Source organism: Salmo trutta, unplaced genomic scaffold (genome assembly GCF_901001165.1).
Source record: "Salmo trutta unplaced genomic scaffold, fSalTru1.1, whole genome shotgun sequence".
NCBI lineage: Eukaryota > Metazoa > Chordata > Actinopteri > Salmoniformes > Salmonidae > Salmo > Salmo trutta.
Window position 1 is genome coordinate 687636 of NW_021822211.1, and position 17768 is coordinate 705403.

The following is a 17768-nucleotide window of genomic DNA, read 5'->3' on the forward strand; positions in this document are numbered from 1 at the left end:
GGCTGGAGACTACCAGACCATAGACTACCAAAGCAAGGCTGGAGACTACCAGACCGAGACTACCAAGGCAAGGCTGGAGACTACCAGACCATAGACTACCAAGGCAAGGCCGACTACCAGACCATAGACTACCAAAGCTGGAGACTACCAGACCATAGACTACCAAAGCTGGAGACTACCAGACCATAGACTACCAAGGCAAGGCTGGAGACTACCAGACCATAGACTACCAAAGCAAGGCTGGAGACTACCAGACTACAGACTACCAAGGCAAGGCTGGAGACTACCAGACCATAGACTACCAAGGAAAGGCTGGAGACTACCAGACCATAGACTACCAAGGCAAGGCTGGAGACTACCAGACCATAGACTACCAAGGCAAGGCTGGAGACTACCAGACCATAGACTACCAAGGCAAGGCTGGAGACTACCAGACCATAGACTACCAAGGAAAGGCTGGAGACTACCAGACCATGACTACCAAAGCAAGGCTGGAGACTACCAGACCATAGACTACCAAGGCAAGGCTGGAGACTACCAGACCATAGACTACTAAGGCAAGGCTGGAGACTACCAGACCATAGACCACCAAGGCAAGGCTGGAGACTACCAGACCATAGACTAACAAGGCAAGGCTGGAGACTACCAGACCATAGACTACCAAGGCAAGGCTGGAAACTACCAGACTACCAAGGCAAGGCTGGAGACTACTAGACCATAGACTACCAAGGCAAGGCTGGAGACTACCAGACCATAGACTACCAAGGCAAGGCTGGAGACTACCAGACCATAGACTACCAAAGTAAGGCTGGAGACTACCAGACCATTGACTACCAAGGCAAGGCTGGAGACTACCAGACCATAGACTACCAAGGCAAGGCTGGAGACTACCAGACCATAGACTACAAAAGCTGGAGACTACCAGACTATAGACTACCAAAGCAAGGCTGGAGACTACCAGACCATAGACTACCGAGGCAAGGCTGGAGACTACCAGACCATAGACTACCAAGGCTGGAGACTACCAGACCATAGACTACCAAGGCTGGAGACTACCAGACCATAGACTACCAAGGCAAGGCTGACTACCAGACCATAGACTACCAAGGCTGGAGACTACCAGACCATAGACTACCAAGGCAAGGCTGGAGACTACCAGACCATAGACTACCAAGGCTGGAGACTACCAGACCATAGACTACCAAAGCAAGGCTGGAGACTACCAGACCATAGACTACCAAAGTAAGGCTGGAGACTACCAGACCATAGACTACCAAAGCAAGGCTGGAGACTACCAGACCATAGACTACCAAAGCAAGGCTGGAGACTACCAGACCATAGACTACCAAAGTAAGGCTGGAGACTACCAGACCATAGACTACCAAAGTAAGGCTGGAGACTACCAGACCATAGACTACCAAAGAAAGGCTGGAGACTACCAGACCATAGACTACCAAAGCAAGGCTGGAGACTACCAGACCATAGACTACCAAAGTAAGGCTGGAGACTACCAGACCATAGACTACCAAAGTAAGGCTGGAGACTACCAGACCATAGACTACCAAAGCAAGGCTGGAGACTACCTGACCATAGACTACCAAAGTAAGGCTGGAGACTACCAGACCAGAGACTACCAAAGTAAGGCTGGAGACTACCAGACCATAGACTACCAAAGTAAGGCTGGAGACTACCAGACCAGAGACTACTAAATGTTACATAGACAACTAGAGAGTGTCCATGGTCACAGACTAGATACTGACAGTAGTGGACTACTGAACTAGAAACAAGATAAGCCTAGGAATAGTATTTGGATTTGAGACTAGATAAGCCTAGGAACAGTATTTGGATTTGAGACTAGATAAGCCTTGGAACAGTATTTGGATTTGAGACTAGATAAATCTAGGAACAGTTTTTGGACTAGAGACCAGACATGGATTAACAGCAGTTTGGAATAGAGACAGTGGCACAGTGCTATTGTATACCACAGTACAACCTAAGACAGACTGAGATGGGGGTCAGAGGGGATGATGATGTGGGTCAGTCAGTCAGTCAGAGACAGCGTTAGGTCCAGGTATTCCTCGCTGTTTCAGTGTTGGGCATTCAATGCAAATCTACCATGAAGGTGTGTATGGAATTCTATGTAACAGGTGTGAGTGTGTGTGTGCATACATTTGTGTGTATATTTCAGAAAGAACACACACACCTCCTATGCCGTGGAGACACAGACGATTACATACACACACGTCTGTCATGATGGCAGAGTTATAATCTGTCGTCAAGGCTGGACTATAATCCTAATCTCTTCCGTTTGTCTGTTGGAAGAGAATAGCAGGCTAATATGGCAGGATGAAGCCTACAACCAGAAAGGAAACATGGGCTAATACGTCACAACTATGAGGTCAGAGCAGCAGATGCAGCGGCCAAACAAACACACACACAGGTCTGTTAGCTCCACAGAGGGAACCCCCAGATCAGGGTGAGGGGTACATGTGTGGGTGAGAATGGGTGGGGGGCAGAAATAAACATATTCCACATTTAGACCTCTTATTGATTATTTAATTAATTCATCAATAAGACGAGGTCTAAATCACAACAGTAGATCAATACTCCTACTGATTTTCCACTGTTGTGATTTAGTCACGCTGTGTATGGCCTACCTGTTTCCCACATAGGCCTATATCCATAATTGACAGAAGGTTCCTATTAATTTGTCATAATTAACATTACAGAGCAGTGCACATGAAACTAATAAATCCAGGCCTATCTCCAATAATATTATATGGCTGTGATTAGACCTTGTCTAAATAATGAATTAATATGTGGTCTACGTTTTGGCTAAAATAAACACTGCCTTCACATGTTTAGAGACTGTGTTGAGACTATAATTGTGGCATACAAGTGTAGACCTATGGTTGGTCTAAAATGCCAAGGTCAGTGCATTGCATAGCCTACCTCATTGAGTGGCCCTATGGATGCAGCAACAGGAATTATTTAGCTCAGTGTTCTGTCTTCATTCTGCAACATGCAGATGGTCTCAGAGCAAGGGATCTGACGCTGCATGCTTTATTGGAAACGTTGCTTTGGAGGAGCAAGTCAGTGTGTGGGTCAGTAGGTACAGTATGTGTTATTATTAGATACATTCACAGATAGTCAACCATTACGTCCTTTATATATGGGGCTCCCGAGTGGGCAGCGGTCTAAGGCACTGCATCTCAGTGCTTGAGGCGTCATTACAGACACCCTGGTTCGAATCCAGGCTGTATCACAACCGGCCGTGATTGGGAGTCCCATAGGGCAGCGCACAATTAGTCCAGCATCGTTCGGGTTTGGCCGGTGTAGGCCAAACACACAGGTTCACTGCGTCCAGCGCGCGCTCGGGTACTTGTGTTAGAGGGATTTCAAGCCGAGAGCGGGGGATTCCCCCGCGATCTCCACCTCTGCGCTCCGATGCCTTGCCAAATGAAGGCAGTTCTATTCCATCGTCATGTTAGTAAATGCGGTTGTTGTTTTAGTTCACATGTGAAGCTTGCTTAAATTGCGTGTTATTCCAGTTTACTCCATTTGAGGTTTACATAAATTGTATCCCCAATACAACGGATATTGCCTTCATACGTAGCCTAGTTTATGTTAGCTGAAAGCTAACTAGCGCTGTAGGCTACAGAAACTCACAAGCCTTCACTTTCACAAACCTGCCGGAAAAGGGTTATCCTCGGGTCTAGTGAGATATTCCCCGTCTCTCCAAATTCTCCTCCCGTTTGGACATAAACCCGTAAACTGGACTGGAGAGAACTGACTAATGCTCTCCAGTTGCGCACAGCACGACTCTGATAAACCATCTACTTTCTCGTTCAGCCCGACGGTCACCTGACTGTAAAACTATCCCCGGCTTTATTAACTCGCCAACATTAGTTTCCTACACGGCTAATTTAGTTAGTCAGCCTATCTCAATCGCTTTTAGGTACCCAAGTACCGTAGTAGCCAGGTCAGGGATATCGACAGGTTGCCCTCTGCCAAGTAGAAGCAGGGACACGCTTTCCGCTAAAAATACCTGTCCTCGACTATATTTGGCTTGGCTGGATCACAATCACATCTCTAAAATAGTCGGTCTCGCCCCGGCACAATGAATTGGGCCCTCTGCTATCTCACACAGCCGCTGCGCCAGGGTCTAAATTTAGCTACAGCGCTTGCGTCAATCACGCGCTTCAGTGCGTCAAGCCCTGACCCCGCCTCCGGGGGCTGATCATTGGCCAGGATCAGAACGTGGCCAAGAAATACGCGTCTAGTGATTGGCTGTCGTTGATTTACTGTTCTCAGTGGCTCCAGCTGCCTCGTTTATTGTTGAGTTTGATGGCTGCGCCGAGACTCTAGTCTAGAATAACCACTACGCACACACAGACCTGGCTCTTTCATGGGAAGGCTCCCACAAAATCATTATACAGTACTTGTACAGTAGGCTAGGCTATTGTCTTATTAAATGATCAGCGCCAATAAAAACTGTAGGTAACACATTACATTACTGTGCCCTTATTACAGTGTAATTATTCCTGTAAGTACAGTGTAACATGTATTGAAGTGAACTTGGACATGTTTTTAACAGACTGTTGTTTCACAGGTTGTTAAAAGCCTGAGAAACTTGAGGAGAGGCATGGAGAGGCATGGAAAAGGCAATTGGAGAACAGAGATGGAGAAATGTGGGGGAGAGGTGAGGTGGTGAGGAGGTAAGGTGGAGGGTAAGAAGGAGAGGTTTAGGGGTGAGCAGGAGAGGTGGAGAGGTGTGAAGGAGTGTTGGAGAGGTGTGGAGGAGAGTTGGAGGGTTGAGGAGGAGACGTGGTGAGGAGGAAAGGTAGAAGGGTCAGGTGGAAAAGACATGTTGAGGAAAGGTGAGGAAGCAAGGTGAAGAGGTAGAATGTGGAGGAGAGGTGGAACGTGGAGAGAAGAGTTGGAGGGGTGAAGAAGTGGAATGTGGAGGGGAGAGGGCAATCAGTCAATACGGAGACCTTCCTTTAGCCTTTAGGCCAGTGATGGGTTTGGGTTCATGTTCAAGTTATCTCTATATCTCTATATAGCAATAGGCCTGGGGGATTGTCTGAGAAACTCTGTTGACTGGGAAGCTTTGTTGTGCTTTTGTAATCCTAGGTCTGTCTGCCCCCCCCCCCCCCCCCAAGTGATGCGTTCCTGCAGGAGCACTCCGTCTTTCCTATTAGGTCAACACTGACTGGATTGGATAGGTAAAACAAGGTTTCCATTGTGTGTGAAGTGAAATGCAAACAGGCGTATCCTATGTTTGCTGTACTCATCAAACTTCTCATCATCAGTGGGCTCTGTAGGAGCTCTTGAGTATGTGTCACATCAAACAACCTAATACCATTTGCATGCTGATGTTCATTAGGTTACTGATTTCATTTGTTTAATGCTCAGTTATTTGCACTTCATAAGAGGAAAAATTATTATTCTTAAAAAATGATACCCACTTGACATATGTGGCTGATGATGTGGTGTGGCAGGGTGGTCTGGTTTAAAGAGCTGAAATAGTTTAATAGGCCTACATAATGGAGTAGCCTATTTACAGACTGTTATGAACAGTTGGCTCATTCTTCCCCTCTCCTTTCTGCTGTAACTATTCCCCAAGTCCTTGCTGTAAATGAGAATGTGTTCTCAGTCAACTTACCTGATAAAGTAAAGTTTCAAAAATAAAATACGAAAATGACAAATTAATAGATTATATATAAACTATTATGGTTGAAAATACTTAATAAAAAATGGTTTCAGATCCCGGAAATTAATGTTCAACTACCAGAATGTAATGGAAAAAACTACATGTACAGTAGGCACTTGCTCGCCCTCGCCTGGGCATTTCTGGAACTATTCAGTCGTGAAATCATAAGATCAACTCGCTCTCACTCAACCATCCGTCTCTCTCTCTCCCTCTCGCTCTTTTTCTGGCACACAGCGTGCGGGGCTTATGTGTCTAGTACTGTACGGCGAGGCCGGGCCGAGGGAGCTCTACAGTGAGTGACGTCACCTCTCCCATGGCGTCACATTGACGTAGCGCATACCAGGCGCTCTATGAGGAGGCAGACTCACATAAATGCTGTATTAGACTTTCTCCCTCAGACCGCGCACATAAACAATCCCGCACTACGGCTTTACATCTGCGCGCATCATCACTGGCACATACACAGGATCACTCTGAAACACACTTTTAAAACACACATCGGACTATATTCTAGCCTACTTTCCTTTAGAATAATTAAAAGGAAAAACAAAAAGAAAGAATAACTTTTTTTTCTTCTGTCGCTTCATCCTCAACGAGTTCTGCAAATATACGTGTTACTTTTCAGCAGCTTTGGTAATTTTTGTAATTATTCTGGATCTATACAGGAGACTTTATGTTGGGTTAATAACACATGTAAAGACGGAACCGCTACAGCAAACAAGTAAGTTACTGTCTTTACTTCTGGGAATTAATGACTTTCTCTCATATTCTAAAGACCACTTAATTAATTATTACATTAGGCTACTAGACTATTGGTCTCATAGAGAAACATAATTAGTTGTAGGTTACCCTGCACACCGGTTTGTTATATTGTTAAAACACGAGCGCTGTCTTTAACTTTCTCCTGCATGATGACCTGTTGATTTGGCAAACTCGTGAGCTCGGGAACCTCGGTGTGTGTGTTTGGTGTCACCAAGGGCAGATGGAACCGAATTTGAATTTAATTTGCTGAAGGAAGGTATCATATTCTTTGTGGTTGTCATGGAAATGGATGCCTCTCAGTCAGACAATGAAGTGGGAGACATAGGCAGTATTGGGCACTAATGGAGCTGAGTGAAGAACACAGACAGACAGGCAGACAGGCTGAGAGTAGAGGAGGGCTGACATCAAGGCTCTTATTATCTACACTGTTATAAAGGACATTATTGTGTATAAATTCAGCTTTATGTGGACATCATGTTTGATGCCTTTGCAATAGTTATAAAACAAAACACATAGTTTGCTGTACGTGTGTGAGTGAGTGTGTCAGACTAATACCTCGCCATTTATTCCCGGCTATACGGGAATAGTTGAATTGGTAAAACCCTGAGAGCTTGTTGGTCCGTGTGCTGGGTGAATATTAGCCCTGGGCCTATAGTACAGACATCTTACATATGAGAGTTTTTCATGAGACGATTTTATATTATTGAAATAAATCTGACTGCAAGTTGCAGAAGAACATGCAGGCAGCCTTAGTTTAATTTCAAATGATTTATGTTGACATCATTTATCCCAACAGGTAGGTTTCTCCTAGTTTAGAACACACAGTGTGATTATATGCCTACAAAATAAAACATCTTGTTTTATAAACACTAGTACAGCTGGTGACCAACCGTAAATGTCCTCTGTCACACTGTCTGTCTGTCGTTTGTCTGTGTGTTTGTATTTCTGACTGTCTCTCTAAATGTCTGTCTGTGTGTAGCATGTGGCTTTTCTGAATTAGACAGGCCTGTCATTGCTCACATTATTGCGCACATGACTAGGGGAAACAAATATTGACATTAACAATGTCAATGTTTGATCTATAGCCTTGCCTCTTTCTGAAGTTGAAGTTACTGCCATTGAACGTGGATCTTGACCTAATTGTCATCCTGGAGCAAGGAGGTCCATGACTCGAAGTGAGGCTTAAGGTGGGTCTGACCACCCAGTCTGGTATCATAGACTAGACATAACATAGTAGATGTAAATCCAGGACACTCAAATGAGTATGATGTGTTATGTTTGGTATAGTTACATAAGACCGTTGGTTACTTAAGGAAAAAATGAAAGGTGGTTAGTGTGGATGGGTGGGCGTATAATGTAAATGTCTAGCAACCCAAAGGTTGCGTGTTCCAATCTCATCATGGACAACTTTAGCATTTTAGCTAATTAGCAACTTTCCTACTACTTAATACTTTTTAGCTACTTTGCAAATCCTTGGCATGTTAGCTAACTCTTTTCCTAACCCTAAACCTAACCTTAACCCTGTAGCTAACCCATTCCCTAACCTTAACCCTTTAGCCTAACTTCTAATCTTAACCCCTAGCCTACCTAACGCTAGCCAGCTAGCTAATGTTAGCATTAGCCACCTAGCTAACTTTAGCCACAATAAATTGGAATTCGTAACATGTCATACATTTTGCAAAATCATAACTTATTGTATGTTTTGCAAATTCGTAACACACTGTAGGACACTTGTAATTCATAACATATCATAATAAATGGCTGATGGACATCCAGAAATTAATACCATTTGCAACATAACATATGTTATGTGGAGTGCCTCAGATTTACTACAGAATAATACTACATGCTCTGAGACCAGGTTGGACCCCCAGACCAACACCCTACTTTTTTTACATTTAGGAATCAGTCAGATTCTCAAATATGTCGACCAAGTTAAATTAAACGTTTTCATCTCCTATTCACACAGCAGTCTCTGGTCCATATCATTTCTTTGAAGGCCAGAATTGGTATCTTTCACTATGAGATGTGTGGTATGAGTTTCTCTCGGGCGGTTAAAATTGGTTTTGGGTGTGTAGACAGAAACACACACACACACACACACACACACACAGTCTCCTCTTTTTGACAGGCTCGCTCCTCAGGGCTAATTTACTGTACTTGTATATTTCTCCAGCCCTCCTTTATCTCCTCTCTTTTCTCTCTCTGTTTGCTGGAAGCCTCGCGCTGACTGGCTTATTGGCGTGGGGGGCTATACCGGCGCTTTGGGGCGCGTGCTTCACGGCTCTTTCGCAGTTCTCTAGGTTACCGGGGCGCTCGGCCCAGCACCCACCGGCCGGCTCGAGAGAGAGAAAAAGAGAGAGAGAGAGACCCTTCTTCCCTGTGTTCACATTATGGACACACACAGACCAGTGCAATTGTAGTTTTTTTCGTAGCCCTTTTGTCAACATATCTCTGTATGTTGATGGGAGACTCTGTTACAGAGGAGTGTAAATGCCTTTTTTTAGGCTGGATCATGTTGTTGAATTGTATTGTTGTATGTTTTAATTCTGTATTGTATTGGCCAGGTCTCCCTTGAAAAATAGACTATGGGTCACAATGAGCTTTTCCTGGTTAAATAAAGGTTAACATTTTTTTGTAAAAAAATTGGCTATTTTAAAAAGCGTAAAATGCATAGCCTTTTGGCTCTCAAAAGCGTTACAGGCTATTTGCTTTATGTCGGTCAGACACCGATTCAATATTATCTATTACCACAGCACACTGAATTACAAAACAAATAACAAATAATGTCATTGAATACAATGACCTCCACGTCTATGAAGTATAAACAATTGAGACAGAATATTACATTTCCTCTCCTGATTAGCCAAGCATTCTGGTGTGGTAGAGATTGAAAGACTGAGAGAAGCGACTGTCTGTATCCTGGTGAGGACTAAATGTCTGTATCCTGGTGAGGACTACACGTCTGTATCCTGGTGAGGACTAAATGTCTGTATCCTGGTGAGGACTAAATGTCTGTATCCTGGTGAGGACTAAATGTCTGTATCCTGTGAGGACTAAATGTCTGTATCCTGGTGAGGACTAAATGTCTGTATCCTGGTGAGGACTACATGTCTGTATCCTGGTGAGGACTAAATGTCTGTATCCTGGTGAGGACTAAATGTCTGTATCCTGGTGAGGACTACATGTCTGTATCCTGGTGAGGACTAAATGTCTGTATCCTGGTGAGGACTAAATGTCTGTATCCTGGTGAGGACTAAATGTGTGTATCCAGACATTGAGTGAATAATAGGCATAGAAACATGTCAGACAAAGCAACAATAAAAAACGTGTTAGATCCCTAGGCTATAGTTTTAGATTTTGTCAGCCCGCAGGCCTATTGGAAAAGTGATAATGTTAAGAACCTATCCAAACAGAGTTCAGCGGTACAATGATCTCCAAACAGACTGCATGTCTCCCGGCCGGGACGGTTCAGAGAATGAGTCCGGAGAGGGAGGACTGGTCCCCGGTTTAGTGGAGAGAATTAGTCCGGGTATGGGTCAGTGTTTGTAGGTGAGTGCTGCAGAGAGGGGGCGCTAGGCGCTGTGAAATCTCTTGTCTGTGGTGAGCTGTGCTCTGGCTGGCAGCAAGACGCACTGAGAGCGGAGAGGTTTCGGTTCTGAGATTCAGAACTTACTCAGGTGGATATTGTAACCTATTTTCTCTTTCCAATAACGAACCCCTTTGAACCCTGAGACCTGTAGTGCACGAGCCTCAGACTAGCGCGGGAATGAACCACCGGCAATTTGAACAAATTGATAGCCATGCTCTTTTGAAGACACTTGTTTTATGTATTGCAAATAACTAGTTTCATTTAATATTATTGTTTGTTTGAAAAAGTGTTAATATGATAATTGAATAAATTCATATGATATTTCATGATATAGATAATTGTTATATTTAGATATTATTTTTATGCTGCTCTCAGGTGAAGTGATTCTAGTTTTTATTTGAGTCTATATTATTTTAGTCTATTCTCATCAATCTTCAATATTTTACTTTTATAAGAGTTGATATTGGAATTCAAAAATGATTTCCCTATTTCTGAGTTGTAGGCGAAATGATATAGAGAGGTTATAGATAATATCTGTTCACTTCTGTATTTGGTGAAGCATTCATTCAACGAGCGCTATGGGATGTTTGCTGATTTTCTTATTGCTAAATTGTTGTATAATTGTACTTATAATAATGTATATTCCACCATTCTTCTGTCGCATGTCTGCGGTTCTCTCTTTCTAGGTCTGACCTTTAATTCTGTATCACACCTCTACGCCTGCTGGTTTTCCCACACATTACTGAGAATTAATTTTATTCAGTTCGTGTTTTAATTTCTGTGCGTTTTGTTCCATCCGGGTAATCTTGTGTAGGCTATATTCTGTGCGACTTTATTCCGCTGTTTGTGATTGTATTGTATTTATGCAGTAAGCTATGTCATGCGTGTCGGTGTGCTTTGGGAGTTCCCATGTCTCTGGTTGTGACCCGGTGTTTCTTTCCTCCAGACCCGGGTTCGGAAGAGCGCGCCCAGCCGAGCTCAGAGCCCCGGCTACCGGACAGTCCCTTCGAGTCCTCCCCGCTCCCGGTCCCCCACCACAGTCGCACCAGTCCCCAGCCCCCCACACAGAACACCATTCAGCGCGAGGCTTTCACACCAGGTACTGAAAAACACCGGGAACCGGCCCGGGTCGTCGTCGCACCTGTCCTGAGTTGGTGCTTTTGAAACCTGTTTCAAATGCACGTGTAGTTTTCAAACTATTAGTCTGCCATGTGTTTCTTCATTCAGTCAGCTGTATCTCACTCTAGGTCTATAGTGCGTTTATTTTATTAAGTACAATATTAGGCCTATATATTTAGAAATGTTTATATAACAAACCATATAGTTTAGACCAACAACATAATGTATTATTTTAATTTAACCGATATTGTATGGTCTAAATGGTAATTTAATATATTCCAAGTCAGTTCTGATTTATAATTCTAAGCGTGTTGTGTCAGTGAGAGCGCGCGAGTTGACATTTCCATTTGCAGATATGGGGACGGAAATAGTCTTCTGAAACTAGACACACCGACTTTAAAAGCAGGACCAAAAAATCTAATTAGTCAAATATGTAGATATCGATCTGCTTAATGAACTTAATGAGGTTAAACGTCTTAAACCTTGAGGCCAAAATAAAGTAGCCTAATTTAAAAGCACATGTATTTTCTCCTGATAGATTAAGGTGATAAAGGTAGGCTGTCCCGCCCGTATACGGACACATGGTGCCCTCGAGACTGCGGTTAGATGCGACCACAGCCTCAAGGACAAAACCCCGTTCTGGGTTTCTGCATCATACCTGTATTTATATCAAGTTTACATACTGGTACATTTCATGAATGTGAACAAGCGGTTTACGCATGTGCGGGTCAATACCCGTCCAAAAACCAACACACAAAATAAGATTTACATCGAATGTCTGAAATCGCTGTCTGCTATCAATCTGTTTCAATCTGCGTGTGTGTGTGTTTTGAGTGTAATATTTTGGTAGAATTATCAAGTCTGTCCATATGAGTGTCCATTAAAATCAACTTTAAAGAAAAAGAAGAAGAAGAAGAAGAAGAATAAATAAATAAATATATATATATATATACAACTTCTGAATGTTTCCTTGATCGATAGAATGTATTATGTATTTACTTATGCACTTCATGTCTTGTTTGTTAGATCTATGGCATTCTGACAATGAACAAGCACGCTCAGTTTTTGGAACGGATGCATTGTGTCCAGTTGAAATGCACACCTCGAGGTTAGAGACTGCTTCTCTCTGATCATCATACCACACACGTACACGTACACGTGCACACACACACGCTTATCCAGCCAGGTCACCCGTTATACAATTCAGTATTCAACTTCCATCCATGTCTGTGCAAGTGGGGAGATGACGTGGAAGTTGTTTTCGATATTTTTGTTTTAAGCCTATCCCAAACCTTAACTTTACTTTAACCATTCAAAGTTCATGTCTGAACTTTACCCAAAATGTAACATTTCGGAGTTTGTCTAATTGTCTAATCTTAACCTTAAACACACGAAATTTGAAGTTTGGGACAACTTCGAAATATGACGTTTGAGTATGTGGATGAACGTCTAATTCTGTGGTGAGACTGAGAGCTGGTAGCATTTATCTGCCTGGCTTGTCTGTCCTGAACCCTCACTGTTTAACACACATGTAGTTTAAGCACACACTCACACATGCATGCACTCAAATACTCATGCATGTTGTACACACGCATACACACACATTCTTCACTGACACATACACACTCACACACCACACACTTGCTGTCAGGTGGACGTCTGGTGTTTGAATGAAAAGGGGGTTTTAGGTTTTTGGGATATAATCTGGTGTCATTAGAGTGCTTCTGGCTTGGTCTTAACATGACACTGCATTGTCTGAATGTGTGTGTGTGTGTGGTGTGTGTGTGTGTGTGTGTTTACTCAGAAGTAGATGTGTGTGCATAGGGGCACGGTGAGGAGAAGGTACACACATCAGTTAGATTGTGTTTACATCATCACTATGTGTGTGAGTGGGTGTGTGTCCATACGTGCATGTGTGCGTGCATGTGTGCATGTATGCGTTTGACTTCAGGCAAGGTAGGTGGAGTAGTCTTATAAGGAGGCGTTTCAATTGGAATTAAACACATCAGCCCCCCCCCCCACACTGTTGGACAGGCCCAGGAAAAATCTCCCTCTCTTCCTTTTCTCCGCTTGAAGACAGGCAGTTACAAACCCCCTTTCTCTCTGTACACCTGTATACCTGTTTCCGCGTGGGTAGTGCAACTGCCTGGGTCACTCGCGAGGCCGTCATAGAAATAAGATAAAACTCTGGCGGTTGCTCGAGTGCAGCCGTGCTCGCCCACTCCTTTCCAGACGGATAGAACTCGCGCACTCTGAGAAAGTTTGAGTCAGACCTCCAAACTCCCCCCTGACCTCGTGTCTCTCGTGCGTCCCCATGGTTACACTTTAGCCCTGCGGCTCACCCATGGTGACATCGGTATCTCTGTCTAATATAGGTGTCTCCTGCTGTAAGGTGTGAGTCATGCCACAGGTAAAGTCACATAGCCAAAATGTACAATTATATTGTGTTCACTGTTCAAAACGGACTTAATAAATATGTCATTTAGTTACGTTTGTGCCTGCGCCATGTGCGTAGGGCAAATGTACACAGTTGTTAGAGTCCGCAGAGGAAAGGAGGCGTGAATGATGGTAGTAGGCTTGATAAGTCCCATATTTGACTAAATAAATATGACGCGTGGGAACAAGACGATTACGGCACAGCGCGCGCAGAGCGTCAATGGGAACCTCGCGCTGTTGACAGTTCCCTTCTCGAGAGAGAAGAACAAACACCACAAACCCTGGGCACATACTAAACACACACACACACACACACACACACACACACACACACACACACACACACACACACACACACACACACACACACACACACACACACACACACACACACACACACACACACGCACACACACAGGTAGGCTAATACATTAGAGCCCAGTCTCACCTCTGCCTCTCTAAAGAGGTGGAAAATGTCTTGAGATGTTTTAATCTCCATCAAAATCAGGTTTTAGTATTGATCAGCAATAGACAACTATAGTTGAAGTCGGAAGTTTACACACACTTAGGTTGAAGTAATTAAAACTCGTTTTTCAACCACTCCACAAATTTCTTGTTAACAAACTTCAGTTTTGGCAAGTCAGTTAGGACATCGACTTTGTGCATGACACAAGTAATTTTTCCAACAATTGTTTACAGATTATTTCACTTAAAACTCACTCTATCACAATTCCAGTGGGTCAGAGGTTTACATACACTAACTTGACTGTGCCTTTAAACAGCTTGGAAAATTCCAGAAAATTATGTCATGGCTTTAGAAGATTCTGGTAGGCTAATTGACATCATTTGAGTCAATTGGAGGTGTACCTGTGGATGTATTTCAAGGCCTACCTTCAAACTCAGTGCCTCTTTGCTTGACATCATGGGAAAATCAAAAGAAATCAGCCAAGACCTCATAAATAAAATTGTAGACCTCCACAAGTCTGGTTCATCATTGGGAGCAATTTCCAAACACCTGAAATGTAACACATTCATCTGTACGAACAATAATACGCAAGTATAAACACCATGGGACCATGCAGTTGTCATACTGCTCAGGAAGGAGATGTGTTCTGTCTCCTAGAGATGAACGTACTTTGGTGCGAAAAGTGCAAATCAATCCCAGAACAACAGCAATGGACCTTGTGAAGATGCTGGGGAAGAAACAGGTACAAAAGTATCTATATTCACAGTAAAACGAGTCCTATATCAACATAAACTGAAAGGCCGCTCAGCAAGGAAGAAGCCACTGCTCCAAAACCACCATAAAAAAGCCTGACTACAGTTTGCAACTGCACATGGGGACAAAGATCGTACTTTTTGGAGAAATGTCCTCTGGTCTTATGAAACAGAAATAGAACTGTTTGGCCATAATGACCATTGTTATGTTTGGAGGAAAAAGGGTGATGCTTGCAAGCCGAAGAACACCATCCCAACCGTGAAGCACGGGGGTGGCAGCACCATGTTGTGGGGGTGCTTTGCTGCAGGAGGGACTGGTGCACAAAATAGATGGCATCATGAGGGAGGAAAATTATGTGGATATATTGAAGCAACATCTCAAGACATCAGTCAGGAAGTTAAAGCTTGGTCGCAAATGGGTCTTCCAAATGGACAATGACCCCAAGCATACTTCCAAAGTTGTGGCAAAATGGCTTAAGGACAACAAACTCAAGGTATTGGAGTGGCCATCACAAAGCCCTGACCTCAAACCCATATAAAATTTGTGGGCAGAACTGCAAAAGCGTGTGCGAGCAAGGAGGCTTTCAAACCTGACTCAGTTACACCAGCTCTGTCAGGAGGAATGGGCCAAAATTCACCCAACTTATTGTGGGAAGCTTGTGGAAGGCTACCCAAAACGTTTGACCCAAGTTAAACAATTTAAAAGCAATGCTACCAAATACTAATTGAGTGTATGTAAACTTCTGACCCACTGGGAATGTGCTGAAAGAAATAAAAGCTGAAATAAATCATTCTCTCTACTATTATTCTGACATTTCACATTCTTAAAATTAAGTGGTGATCCTAACAGACCTAAAACAGGGAATTTTTAGTAGGATTAAATGTCAGGAATTGTGAAAAACCGAGTTTAAATGTATTTGGCTAAGGTGTATGTAAACTTCCGACTTCAACTGTATAAATTATTGTTGTTATTATTATTATTAATATTGTTCATTTGTGGTTACATTGTGGGCTGTGTGTGCGATCCCCAGTCTAAGACGGAGGTCATTATGATATTTAACCTCTCTCTAGATTCATTGTGTACACACGTGCGCACACTCACAGTTCCCCATCCTATCTTTGAGCTTGTCATGGCAGTATGTGACAGAACATGTGTGTGGCTGGTTGTTTTAGAGGCCAGAGTTAGTAAGGGTCCAGCACCATGAGGGGTCCATTTACATTTAATGATACAGGACTCATTTAGTCAACAAATGACAGATAAACTAGGGCAAGACACACACACACACACACACACACACACACACAGTTTAGCTGTGCAGGAGTGAGGGTTGCGTTGTGTGTGTGTGTGTGGTTGTATGTATGGCTCTGGGTGATTATGACCAGGTGTGTTGATTGCAAAGTGGATGGGGGTTCAATCTGGGGCTCATTCAGTAGGAGAAAACGGAATAAAAAGTTTTGAAATTAAAAAAAAAAAGACAGTTGTTATCGGACAAGTTAAGGTACATTCCAAAACGTTTTCTTCCGTTTCCTGCCGAGTGAACAAGAACCGCTGAGCTTAGCTTCACTGATTGGCTAATGTGTTTTTATCTGCTTCACCGATTGGCTGACATGTTTTTATTTGCTTGACTAATTGGCTAATGAGTGTTATATTAAGGGAATTACACTAACAACACACTAACAGCTTCCTCACACGTTTCATACTATTGCATTATGTGCATCTGTTAACTGCATAAATAATCAACGTCATAAATAGGGAGGAGATACTGCTGTTTTGTGGGTTTCAGCACCAAACTGTGTCCATCAGCTCCCCAACATTCTCACACACACGTTTACACTCTCACTATCACTACAATGTTGATGTTTTAATTCTGTATATAACACATCAACTTGATTCTCTCTCTCTCTCTCTCTCTCTCTCTCTCTCTCTCTCTCTCTCTCTCTCTCTCTCTCACACTCTCTCTCTCTATCTCTCTCTTTCTCCTCCCATCCTTCTCTGTAGACATGCCTTGTGTGCAGGCACAGTATGGGCCCGCACCTCCAGGCTCGTCCTACTCCGCCCAGTCCTTTGGTTACCAGGGCGACAGCTACAGCTCTGACCTCATGACCCCGGACTATACCAAGTTGGACTTGGGTGGGGGTGAGATCTCGGCGGCCGCCACCACCTCTCTGCCCAGCTTCAACGTGTTTGTTGAGGGGAGCTACGAGCCCAAGTCCTCTTGCCTATACCAGATGCCCTCTCATAGGCCGCTTATCAAGAAGGAGGAGGAGTCCTACCCACAACCTGACACCTTGCCCTCCTCCTCCATGTACTTTAAACAGTCTCCTCCGTCCACCCCCACCACCCCCTCTCTCGCCCCCCAGCCTGGCTCCTCCTTCCTCTGGGATGACTCCCCCCACCTCTCTCTGCAGCCCCCCTCCCACGGCCCCCTCAAGTCCGCTCGCTTCCCCCACTTCTATCAGCACTCCCCTCCCCACAGTGGGGGGTATGAGGGGCTGGGAGGGGGGCTGCCTCGCTCTTCCTCCTCATCCTCTTCCTCGTCCTCCTCAGTGCCCCCCCACCCCCACGGCCCGCCCCTGGAACAGCACCTGTACCAGCTGCACCGCGGGGTTGGGGGTCCGGGGGGCCCGGGAGGACTGGCCTTCCGTTCTCTGGCGCTGGGGTCCTGTAACCCTCTGCTGGGGGACCGCCTGCCCTCGCCCCCCCATCGCGGCCCCCCAGGAGAGGGCACCTGTGCCGTGTGTGGCGACAACGCTGCCTGCCAGCACTACGGCGTACGCACCTGCGAGGGCTGCAAAGGCTTCTTCAAGGTAAGACCACCTGAAACACACCACCTCACACTCACCTGATGACACCCCATGAGCATCTCTCATGCTATTCTCCTCTGTTAGTTTCCTTCCTCTCTCTCTATCTCTCTTCCTCTCTCT

General features: G+C 44.3%; 1 pseudogene; it reads left to right on the plus strand.

Annotated features, from left to right (window-relative positions):
- The first annotated feature begins 6043 nt into the window (after positions 1-6043).
- Positions 6044-17651, plus strand: LOC115181006 (nuclear receptor subfamily 4 group A member 3 pseudogene; annotated as a pseudogene).
- Positions 17652-17768: the final 117 nt, after the last annotated feature.